This window comes from Arvicanthis niloticus, chromosome 4 (genome assembly GCF_011762505.2).
Source record: "Arvicanthis niloticus isolate mArvNil1 chromosome 4, mArvNil1.pat.X, whole genome shotgun sequence".
Classification (NCBI taxonomy): Eukaryota; Metazoa; Chordata; class Mammalia; order Rodentia; family Muridae; genus Arvicanthis; species Arvicanthis niloticus.
The window spans coordinates 90,761,455-90,774,277 of record NC_047661.1 but is presented as its reverse complement, the minus strand read 5'-3'; the positions used below and the strand labels follow the sequence as shown (position 1 = coordinate 90,774,277).

Here is a 12,823-nt window from a genome sequence, read left to right as displayed (position 1 = left end):
CCCCCACTCAGTGTTCAGCCTTCATGGGACCAAAGATCTCCTCTCCCACTTATGCCCAACAAGGCCATCCTCCCCTACATATACAGCTGGAGTCATGGGTTCCTCTGTATGTGCTCCTAGGCTGGTGGTTTAGACCCTGGGGAGCTCTGGTTGGTTAGTATTGTTTCTCTCCTCTTGGGGGCATCCACCCTTTTGGCTCCTTCAGTCTTCTCTCTAACATCTCCATTGGAAACCCTTGATCTGATTAATGGTTAGCTATGAGTATCTGCCTCTGGGTATGTCAGACTCTGGGGGACCTCTAAGGAGACAGCCTTATCAGGCTGCTGTCAGCATGTACTTTCTGCCATCCATATCAGTATCTATTTTTGGTGACTGCACATGGGATGATTACCCATGTGGAATGGTCTCCATCCAACCTCTCCTTCAGTTTATGTCCCACACTTTGTCTCCTTATTTGCTCCCTTGAGTATTTTGTTACTCTTTCTAAGTAAGACCTAGGCATCTACACTTGGTCGTCCTTTGTCATGAGCTTCATGTGGTCTGTTAGTTGAATCTTTGTTGTTTCAAACTTTTGGGCTAATATCTGCTTATCAGTGAATAAATACCATGTGTGTTCTTTTGTGATTGGGTTACCTCACTCAGGATGATATTTTCTAGTTCCATCCATTTACCCAAGAATTTCTCGAATTCATTATGTTTAATAGCTGAGTAATATTACACTATGTAAATGTATCACAATTTTTGTATCCACTCATCTGTTGAAGGACATCTGGGTTCTTTACAGCTTCTGGCTGATGATAATCATTTTTCTTTATATACACCTGATTTTTAGAGATACCATTTTTCATTGTATTTCTCTAATAAAAGTAAAACTTTAGTCAATGGTAATCATATCAGATCAAAAACTAATCAACTAACAAATAGCATTTTCCATATTTCTTCAAATAATAGTATTTCAGTACTTCGATGACAACAGATTTCTGAACTATGTTTAATTCTTTAATATTCTCACTCAGAAATTCAATCAGTAGTTTCTTACAGTCTTTGCAATTAAATGTCTCAGTTTTTATTCTATTTAGCAAAAAACAACACTTAGTCATTCTTGACATCACACAAAATTTTCTCACTTTTGTTGAAAGATGGGTGTGTTCATTTCATTGGTCTTTTATTTTTATTTATTTCTGTCTACTAGATTGAACTAAATTTAAAGTCTGATTTTTTGGTTTTTTTCAATTTAACTAATTATTTTGTTGAATATAAACATCAATGAAATTCAACACACATAAGAACATGTCTCTGATTCATGTACACCTTATCAATTTTATATTTGTATTTCAAGTTATCTATTTCAATGCATTCACTGCAATGTTGAATAAATATCTTCAATTCACTGTGTCTAAACCGAGTTGCTGCTAACCTCTAACCATCTCCTTCCAAATTCAACCTTGCCAATTATGTAATCTACCTTAAAGTATATCTTAGTTTTTTCTTAACTATCTATATTAGTTCTGTCAAAATATCTATTGTTTTAATGTTTAAAATATATTCATTTTATGCAGCTTATTGTTTATCATTACTGACCCTTAAGTCCTGCTTAAGAAAAGTTTGCTCATGATATAGATGATGTTCTGTGTTTGCGTTAGGGCTAGATACTATTTAATTTTTCATGTTAAGAATTACAGTCCATATACAAATGAAACTGATGGTTTAAAATAAGTTCTAAACTCATATTTTCTCAGAGAATTTTCATATAGTTTTTGAAATTTATATTTTAAAATTGTAGTCATCAAAGTTATAGTATTGGGGAGCAGGTTTTTGTAAAAATATGAGCCTCAGAAGTGGAATTTTTGTGGGGAATGATATCTCTTATGAAAGATACTACAGGGTTTTCTTTACACTTCCTGAAAAATGCACCAAGAAATGATCTTTGTATAAATAAGAAAGTGGGTTCCTTTTAGATGCAACATTTCCAAGTACTTGAACAAGACCAGCTAACTCCTCAAAATTATGAGAAATAACATTTTATTGTTTGTAATACAAACCACAATCATTTTACAATAACAACTGAAGTGGGAAAGACATAACTCACATTGCAGATTTCATGAGCAGCATTTATTTTCATAATGGAATATTGTCCTATCTTATTTTAGTTTAACCTAGCAATAATTATGAGTTAAAAGTACATGAGAATACATTTGATATGTCTAATGTGAATAATTTTCATTTGGAAAAAAATGCTGCATAAAGAGTAATTCTGCAATGTTGTTTTGGGAAAATAAATACAGGGTATTGATTAAAAAGGGGATAAAGGAGCTCGGTAGACTCCTGAAAACATTTTATAACATAATTTAAGTTGTGCTAAATAGAATATATTGGATCTAAGAACTTGATTCTCAAAGATTGTTATGACTGTTCTCAAAGGTCAACTTGACTATATCTGGAATTAACTAAATCCATCTGAGACATCCAATTTCATGGAGGAGGAACAACTGGATTCTGGAACTTTCCATTCATATCTGGTTAATGTTAGATTAGCTAGACCACAGGCTTTAAATCATTCTAATAAATCCTCTCTCTATAGTAACATAGGGAGATTCATTATATAAGTTATGTTACTCTAGGGAAACCTCACTAATATACACATGGATTTTTGCACAATTTAAGAATATTGTTTTAGTTTTTATTCTGGAATAATTTTGGAAGAATTAGACATTATTTAATAGAATAAAAAGAATTCAGACTTACTCTTTCTTTGTGAAGTCAGTGCCACAACAAAACAAAGTAAAACAAAGACAAAATATATACAGCCATTAGTTTGAAAACACACATCATACAATAATGAGGCCTGACTTCTTCATTTACAGATACAAGCTGATGAGACCAACCACAGACTTATTCCACTGCCCAGAGTTAGTTTCTAGGCAATGGATCAAGATAAACTCACTGAACTTTCAGATTTAGAGAGAAATAAATGGTGGTGTAAGAAAAGACAAATATATGTTATTTTTAGATGATATACTAGGAGAGAAACATAGAACATTCTCATCAGGTGGAAGTTGAGGTTTGTTTTATGCAGACTCATGAGGAAAGCATCCAAATCTATCAAAGTAGCAAAATAAGAGAATTAGAGATCAACATTTATATGGGTTTGGGAATGAGTCTACTACTAAGCCAAATATATTTATGTTGTACAGAATGTTACACAATTATTTAAATTACTCACTCAGTTTAAAAATTAGGTGCTATATTTCAATGACTTCCAATTGACAATAACATTAAATGACATTCATCAGATGCCAGGTCCAGTACAGGTTGTGGAAGGGATGGTGTGGCATGATTCTTACCCCTGGAGCCGAGCCAACAGGGTTTGTGGCTTCTAGATTGATGTTGATTGCTGTATGTATAAGGCTTGTTTGCATAACAATATATTCATTGTACTTTATGTTTCTCTTTGGTAAATGTTCTCCCTGTGAAGGTTAGCTAGAAATATTCTCCTTGCTAAGTTTAATGACTGCATGAGAATCAGAAACAACATATATTTGTCTTTTTTTTACACCACCATTTATTTCTCTCTAAATCTGAAGTTTCAGGAATCAAGACTATGTCTGATGATCCTCAGTAAAATGGTGGCTGTGAACTTCAGGGCAATTCTTTAGACTGTGAGAAAGAACTCTGAAAATATGAGCTGAAGAATACATAAATCAGTGTGAGAACTGTCCTCTACAGGATTACTCAACTATACACAATATAATATACAATTATATAAATTGTATGATGGGCTTCACAGACCTCAAAGGACAGAGGCAGCAGCACCAATGAGCCAGCTTTGTCAGAAAGATATCAAAGAAAGAGATAAAGAGACTTGGGGAGCAGAGATCTCAGGGAAAGGTTATTGTTTGCACTTATGGTTGAACAAGGAATAGTTTGGACTGTTAATCTGGAAAGAATTACTAATCCAGAAATGGTGGGCATAGTTCTGATCCAGATCTTGAGACTGGAATATACAGGCTTTTGATCTGAATCTGGAGGAATAGTGGCCATGAAAAGTGTAGGCCTACTTATGGTGGTATACACCTTTAATTCCAGCATTCAGAAGACAAAGTCGCACAGATATCTGTGTTCAAGTTCTACCTACAGAGTAAGTTTCAGGACAGCCAAGTTTAGGCAGTGATGGAGCTGGAAAACAGAAAGCTGGTCATAACATAGTAGAACAGTGGCCATGTTCCACCTCCAGCAAGCAGAGAACTTGGCAACTTTATCCATGTCATTCTATCTTTATAATCAAGGGCTAAAGTCATACAATGCTGATTTGTGAGATAATCAAAAGGGGACTTATAGGTAATTGAACTTATAGGTAATTCTTAAGAAAGTAGCTTATACAAAATAAAAGACTAGGCTTTGGTCTGCAAAAAGAGCTATCTTGAGCAGAACACAGAGTTGTCAGTTTGCATCCATCCATCACTGACTCTGAGTCATTCATCCACCACTCCCATCCACCCTCCTCAGGACCCTTTCCCAAGATGAGGCAGGTACTTGGCAATGAGAACATTGAAAACCCTCTAAAGGAAATTTATGTCAATATGTTTACACTGTTTGGCTTCCAAGAAACATAATAACTAACCACGAGAGGCATCATTAAAATTTGGCCCATAAGGAATGTAAAATCTTATCTATGAGCTGGCTTATATGTTAGAATTTTGAGTCAATGCTTTTAACATACACATTAAAAATAAATTGATGTGTAGAAAAAAATAGGAGCAGACACAAGATATTCTAGTTACACTAATGGAATGTTAAAAGACCCAAATTAAACTACTATAAACACAAATATATAAGCCAGTAGATATATTCATTGATTTATTGTGTTGAAAATCATAGAGAAAATTTATCTAAAACAATGAACAGAAATTTTAAAATAGCTTAAAAAACAAAGAAAGCAATTTATTAATATTTAAGATCTCACAATGGAATAAGATTAGAACATAACTCTAATCCCCAACTGTGAAGCATAATTTTATATATATATATATATATATATATATATAATATATATATATATTATATATATATAATATTATATATATATATTATATATATTATATATATATATATATATATATATATATATATAATATATATATACTGCATATTTAAAACTTTTACAAACCATGGGAATATTCTAGGAGAGGAAAGTCTTGCACTACATATGAAAAGTGTAAAAAAATCACTTAGATGAGGATTATGAAGATGTTGCAGATGCTTAAATTAACATCTAGTTACCCAATAAAATCAGAAAATGAAAACATACATAAATGTCTCCAAACTAATATAAAATGTAATCATAGAAACATTAGTAAATATTCAAAGATAGAAATAGGCAGAATCACAACTTATAACATATAGTAGATTTGTAGTGATTTAAGTAATCATGTGCAAATAGACTTTGCCATAATTAAAATGGAGTAAATAAATACATGTTTTAGGTATGAAGATAGGAATAAGTTCAGTGAGTTAATTCTTGCCTCCATGAAGAATGAGATCATGGGATTTTAAAAGAAAGAAGGATGTAATAAGAGAAGTTGAACAAAGTGAGACACTCTTTATGTCCTAGTAGGAACTGAAACAGCCTCAATGGTAAACTAAAACACCTTACCTACTAAATGCTTAATCTACCTAAAAATATTAAGCAAAATTGCAAAAGAACTATCTTGTCTGCCTTAGAACTGAGGATCAGACTAGATCTTGGATTTTGAAGAAAGGAGGGAGAGGTGAAGATTTGTAGTAAGCCTATCTGTTTCCTAGGCTGGAGACTAGACAAGTCTCTACAAGATCCTAAGGATGGAGAGAGAAAGTATTTGGTGTTTACCTAGTTGGCGACCATTTTCATCAAATTTTTACTCTACAGCTTCACCTCAATTTGAGCATCATTCTTAAGGACTCTAGTGCTGCAAAATTGATATTGTTGGTTGCCCAATTTTGGTTATAGTTCTGGGACCAGGAAGAGGCACAGAAAATGCCCAGGATCATCTGTTTACTTTGGCATGGGTGTCTGGTCCTTGGATAGTATATTTCTTCACCTTCTCATGAATCTTTGTTCTTTCATGCTTATAAACAGAGGCATCTGTTTAGTATCATGTTAAAATTTAAACTCTTCATTTATACACTCTGCCACAGTTGCATTAGCTAATAATGAGATGTGTGAAGAATCATTCCTCAGCATTTTACATGTAATGCTCTTTGCACTATTTCTGCAGTTGTAGGAAGGAACAGAAGAGGATTTAGAGCCAAGCACATTCTGTGAATGCTGCCTAGTTAGAACTTCCCTGGAATGAAGATTTTGCTTTCTCTCCATTTATACTAATAGTGTTTATATAAATGATACATAATTATACCACTTCTTTGGTACTTGAGTAAGTAAGAATGAAAATTTATGTAGTAATTAACGGTCACACAAGCACATTCACATATGTAGCATGTATTCTATAATAAAAAAATATTATGCATGCAGAGTCTTTAAACTCCTTGAGAAAAAGTGTCAATTTCTTTCACAGTACCTGAGTTTTAAAAGCATTTTTAATCTGTAATTTTGCAATAAATTGCTTTAGTAAAGAATAACTTTTGTTTCTTAAATTTAATTAAAATATAATTATATCACATTTTCTTTTCCTCTTCTTTATGAAAAAACTATCAATTATTCTATTCCTGTTCCCTTTCAAGTCCAGGACCACCACATATTCTTTGATATTCTCTCTCTCTCTCTCTCTCTCTCTCTCTCTCTCTCTCTCTCTCATATATATATATATATATATATATATATATATATATATATATATTATAGGGACATAAAGTAAATATATAATTATAACCTTTCAGGTCCCTTTGGTGTTTCTTGTAAGTATATTTATTATGATTAACCCCTTGGGATTGGGTAGAAATTTGTGGGGATAACCTATGTGGAAGGCTTCGTTTTTCAATAGTCTTTATTTGCCTGTACCATTTTTTAAAAATTATTGCAATCATGATTTTTATTGGATATTTTATTTACATTTCAGATGCCATCCCCTTTCCCCATTTCCCCTCTCTAGAAAACCCCTATTCCATCTCCCTTCTCCTTTTTGCTTTTATACAATTTTTAAAATGTTAACCAAAGGCTTTATAAGTTTGGTAATGCTCAATAACAAGATGCCCATACAATCAGAAATGTAATCCAATACCCAACCTTGATATATCAACTATCTTTGACTGGCAGAAACGTGTGAACATCCATCTCCATGTTTCTCTCTCTCTCTCTCTCTCTCTCTCTCTCTCTCTCTCTCTCTCTCTCTGTCTCCTAGATCCTTCCCTCCTTCTAATCCTCCTCTCCTTACTCCTTTTTCCTCTTCTTACTCCTCCCACATTAGCTCTTCCTACATATCACCCTTTCACCCTTCCTGTTAAAATACAACTTGTCTCTTAACATACGATTAGAGAATAACTATACCAATTTGTGTCAGTAAGATACAAGATAGACCTAATACCCAGTCCATCATTTTGTTGACAAACCAGAACCTCTGCCATCTCTTTTAACTAAAAGATTTAGTTCTGAACCTGTTTTTTTTTTGTTTGTTTGTTTTTTGTTTTTTTGTTTTTGTTTTTGTTTTTGTTTTTTTTTTGTTTTTTTGTCTTTAGAATGAATGTCAGCTGAAAACCATCCTCTAAAATCTTTTCTCTCAAAGTAAATAGCCAGGATTGGCTATGAGACTATAAGTCTTCAACCCCATCAGAAATCCAGAATGACTAAATTAACTTAAATTATGGGGAGCACAAAGCATAGCTTCTAAAACTTAGCCAATTTATAGAGACCACTGAACACCTGGACAGTCTCTATACTACAAAACCTTGGAGAATCTTCAGCCTTCTGGCCCAGGATCATCTGACAGACCTAGTGATGCAGAATTATTAAGGACTGATTACTCTGTCTTGGCAGACATAATCAGTCCTTTTCTGGACAGTGATTTGTCTGTAGTTGAAAAGAGGCAATTCTTGCCTAGTGGCTGTCTCACCACAACTGGAGTAACTCCAAAGATGCTCAATTTCTTCTTAGAATCCAAGACAGGAAGCTATCAAGAGCAGACAGCTCTCTAATCAAAATGACCAATAATACAGAAATGTTTGTAATGTAAATTCTGTGAACTTCTGACATTTTGAAAACCAACTATTCATGTAAGGCAACCTGGACTGTTAACTCCTCTCAGCTATTTCTAAAGAAAATATAGAAAACATTCTAACAATAAACTCAGGGCCGTGAATTTGCTATAGGCCCTTAACTCACAGGCTAACCATCTCAAATCAGTTAGAAAAGTTAAAGAAGGACTGGTTCTAAGCCTTATATTCCTAAATGTGTTATATAGGCACAATGCTTATGAGAGTAACAATAGTAATCTCACTTTTATCTCAATAAGAAACTCATACCAATGAAAACCTTAAACTTGAAATCAAAGTAAACTTTATACCATTTAAGAAGTTATAAATTCATCTTAATAACAATTATACATATTTCTACCAATAGATTATGGCTATGCAATAAATCCTAGCTAATCCTCCCTGTTCCAACAAAACCACTACTTTACCCTAGAAAGACAGCCCAATAGTAACCATCTCAGTCCCCAAGCCCAGGGAATAGGGGCACTGACTCTTCATTAACTTCTTCAAGCTGATTATGGGCATTGAGATATTAGAAGAGAGGCAGGGGAAAGAATAAATTGTCTCTGACACTGTGTCATCACTGGAATTCCAGGACATCAGAGGTTCAAGCAGGTCTGCTCAGCTTGCTTGATGAGTAGATACACCAAGGCTGTGTATTCTGCAATATATAATTCTCAAAACAAATTTTAGTAGCAAGATAATTTTTTTGTTTGAATTCTGGAATCTAGTCTTCTGGTGGCCTGCCTCTGTCATGTCTAATCCATATAATTCTGGGAGTTTCTATGAGGGTGTGCTCCCACCATCCTCCCATCCCTGCCTCCCTACTCTCAAAATTCCCCAACACTAGGGAATCCAAACTTTCAGGCACCAAGGCCCTCCACAGATGCCTGGCAAGGCCACCCTCAACTACCTATACAGGTGGAACCATGATTCCCTCCCTTTGTGTTCTCAGGCTGGAGATTTTAGAATGGCTACTCCAGCTGGTTTTTTAGGACCATTTGCTTGAAAAATTGTTTTCCCAGCCTTTTACTCTAAGGTAGAGTCTGTCTTTGTCACTGAGGTGGGTTTCCTGTATGCAGCAAAATGCTGGGTCCTGTTTACATATCCAGTCAATTAGCCTATGTCTTTTGATTGGGGAATTGAATCCATTGATGTTAGGAGATATTAAGGAACAGTGATTGTTGCTTCTTGTTATTGTTGTTATTTGAGGTGGAATTATCTTTGTGCGGCTAACTTCTTTTGGATTTGTTGGAAGAGGGTTACTTTCTTGCTCTTTCTAGGGTATAATTTCCCTCCTTGTATTGGAGCTATTATCTTTTGTAATGCTGGATTTGTGGAAAGATAATGTATAATTTTGGTTTTGTCATGGAATGTCTTGGTTTCTTCATCTATGGTAATTGAGACTATTCCTGGGTATAGTAGCCTGGGTTGGCATTTGTGTTCTCTTGGAGTCTGTATGACATCTGTCCAGCATTTTCTAGCTTTTATTGTATCTGGTGACAGGTCTGGTGTAATTCTGATATGTCTGCCTTTATATGTTACTTGCCTTTTTTTCTCTTACTGCAGTTAATATTCTTTCTCTGTTTTGTGCACTTGGTGTTTTAATTATTATGTGATGGGAGCTATTTCTTTTCTGGTCTAGTCTATTTGGCATTATATAAGGCTTCTTGTACATTTATGGGAATCTCAGTCTTTAGATTAGGGAAGTTTTTTTTCTATAATTTTGTTGAAGATAATTATTGGCCCTTTAAGTTGGGAATCTTCACTTTCATCTATACCTATTATCCATAGGTTTGATCTTCTCATTGTATCCTGAATTTCCTGGATGTTTTGTGTTAAGAACTTTTTGCATTTTGTGTTTTCTTTGAGAGTTGTGTCATTATTTTCTATGGTATTTTCTGCACCTGGGATTCTCTCTTCTATCCCTTGTATTCTGTTGGTGATGCTTGTGTCTATGACTCCTGATTTCTTTCCTAGGTTTTCTATCTCTAAGGTAGTCTCCCTTTGTGATATCTTGATTGTTTCTACTTTTATTTTTATGTGATAGATGGTTTTGTTCAATTACTCCACATGTTTGGTTGTGTTCTCTTGTATTTCTTTAAGGAATTTTTGTGTTTCCTCTTTAAGGACTTCTACCTGTTTACCTGTGTTCTCCTCAAACTCGTTGAGAGCGTTATTTATGTCCTTCTTAAAGTCCTCTATCATCATCATTAGAAGTGATTTTAAATCTTAATCTTGCTTTTCTAGTGATATAGGGAATTCAGGAATTTCTTGTGTGGGCGAACTAGGTTCTAATGATGCCAATTACCCTTGGTTGCTGATGCTTATGTTCTTGTGCTTGCCTTTCATCATCTAGATCTCCTTAGTGCTAACTGCCCTGTCTCTGACTGGAGCCTGTTTTTCCTATTATCTTTGTTGTATCAGAACTGTGTAGGGGTGGGTGTTACTACTAGGGGTTAATGGTGAGGCCCGAGATCTGCTCAGTGCTCAGGCACAGACAGAAAACAAAACACAACAACAACAACAAAAAAAAAAAAAAAAAAAAAAAAAAAAACTAGTGCTCCAGGCCAGCAGTGACTTCCTAGGTCCTAATAGGTCCCAGTTACTCCCTGTTTGGGGCAGGTGTTGCTGTCTCCTTACCTAAAATACTGCCTCGGTTAGAGCTCCTGGGAGGCCTGCTTCCTCTGGATTCTGTGAGATTGGGAGCAGAGCTGCCTCCCAGTATCTACTCAGTGCTTGGGCCTAGACTGGAAGACCCTGCTCCTCTTAATTGCATGCATAGTCAGAAGAGTTATTCAGGAGCATACCATCTGATTAGTGTTTAATATGGACACTGGTTACAGGTCTTCTATTCCCAAAATGACCCCTGGGTTCAAGACTCTGATCGACTGTGGCAATTGTTATAAAACTTCAATATGTTTCACATTTTAAAAAAGTTTCCAAAGTCAAATGCACCTTTAATCTTATCTACTTTGATGTGTTGTTTCTCTTTTTTATGAGTAATGACAAGAGCTGTTGCTACTCAAAAATTATAAGTATTGCTTTTTAGTATGCTATACAATAAAAGCAGGATCTGGTTTCTACTAAATGTCTCAGCAACAGTGAAAACTAGTTGATTAACTACTTCATGTGAAATAATTGTTCTCTAATGTCCTCTATAAAATTCCGTTCAACCTTCCCCAAAAATATGTAACAGCAAAATCTTAATTCATCTTTTCAGTCCAATGTTATATTTGTATCCAATATCAATTATAGTTTAATCTATTTTCTCAAGCTCTTTATTTTAATTCAGTGCATTAGATATTATGGTCAATCAAGGTAGTTTCTATTTACAAATCTGCGGTCTTCTTATGTTTCTTTTTATCTTGATACATGATAGACATTTTCAAGCTTTACTTAAATCAGACAGCCAGACATGATCATTCACTTCAGTATTAGAAAGAGTTCATTGTTTCTTACTATTAAAATAAATGGTCAGACATGATTGCCATTGTTCCTTCCAGGGGAAAATGACCCTTTTCAATGAATAAAAGTCTAGAATTTCCCAGTTGATCAAAATGAACCTTCTGGGGGCTGTGTATAGACTAGTGGTACTGACAAGAAGGGCTCTTTAAAATTAAAGACACCTCCTCAGAAAAATAAAAGATTTAAATTTGTGAAGTTCACACCTGGAGGGCTGGTTGCAGATTTTTCCTTATCTTGAAATTCTAAAGAGTATCATAGCATGGAGCTAAATAAGCCATTTTCTTCTTGACATATTTTATTACCACTCAGCATATTAATAATTCTTTCTCTCAATAAAATTATGTATTCCATGGAAGAATGTGTTAGTTTGAAACACTACATTTTATTTTTTCCAGACTGTAATTCTGATTATGCCAACCATAAAATTTCAGCTCATCTTCCCATCATGATTTCTTGTTCAGGCTTACCATGTTGTTCAATTCTGAATGTTCAAACAGTATGTGCAAATGCCTTGCATATACTGCATATACATTCTAGAGTTGTTGCTGCTGACTCTAATTTACCCATACTATCTATTTATACATTTTTAAAACCTGGACAATTCTATTAGTTATAGTTTTTTTTAAATGTTTAATGTGAATAAGGACATTTTGATTATGTTTCATTTATTTTCAAGTAATCTAGATATATTTCACAGGTACTCCAAATTTTTGCTACATTGTATTCTGTTTAATGATTTTACAGCTTGGAATGAGATGGCCCCTATATGCTTATATGTTTGAATACTTGGAGTTGGTAGAAATATTTTTGAAGCATTAGGAACTGTGTCTTGGTTGGAGAAGGTATACTCCTGGTGAGGATGGTCTCAGAAATTTCAAAAGCTCACCTGAATCCCTCTTAGGTCTTTCAATCTCTCGGCTTCCAACATGTTTATGCTCTCAGCTTCTGCTCTAATGGTTTGTCTGTCTGCTGGGATGCTCTCCTATGCTGGTGATAGTGGCTTCTAATCATCTGGATATTTGATTCCAAACACATGTTTTCTTTTCAAGTGGTCTTGATTATGATGCTTTGTCACAGCAATAGAAAGTAACTAAGAACTAAGTATTCTGCTTTAAGTCACAAAACCTGTATGCTTGAGGAAATTGTGGGTGTTTAGTCTCAGGCTCTTCCTGTT

The 12,823-nt window shown here is 34.5% G+C and overlaps 1 pseudogene; it reads right to left on the bottom strand.

The window, feature by feature from the left end:
* LOC117707408 (UDP-N-acetylhexosamine pyrophosphorylase-like) overlaps positions 1-12,577 on the bottom strand; it is a 59,482-nt pseudogene extending 46,905 nt beyond the window's left edge.
* Between the last annotated feature and the right edge of the window lie 246 nt (positions 12,578-12,823).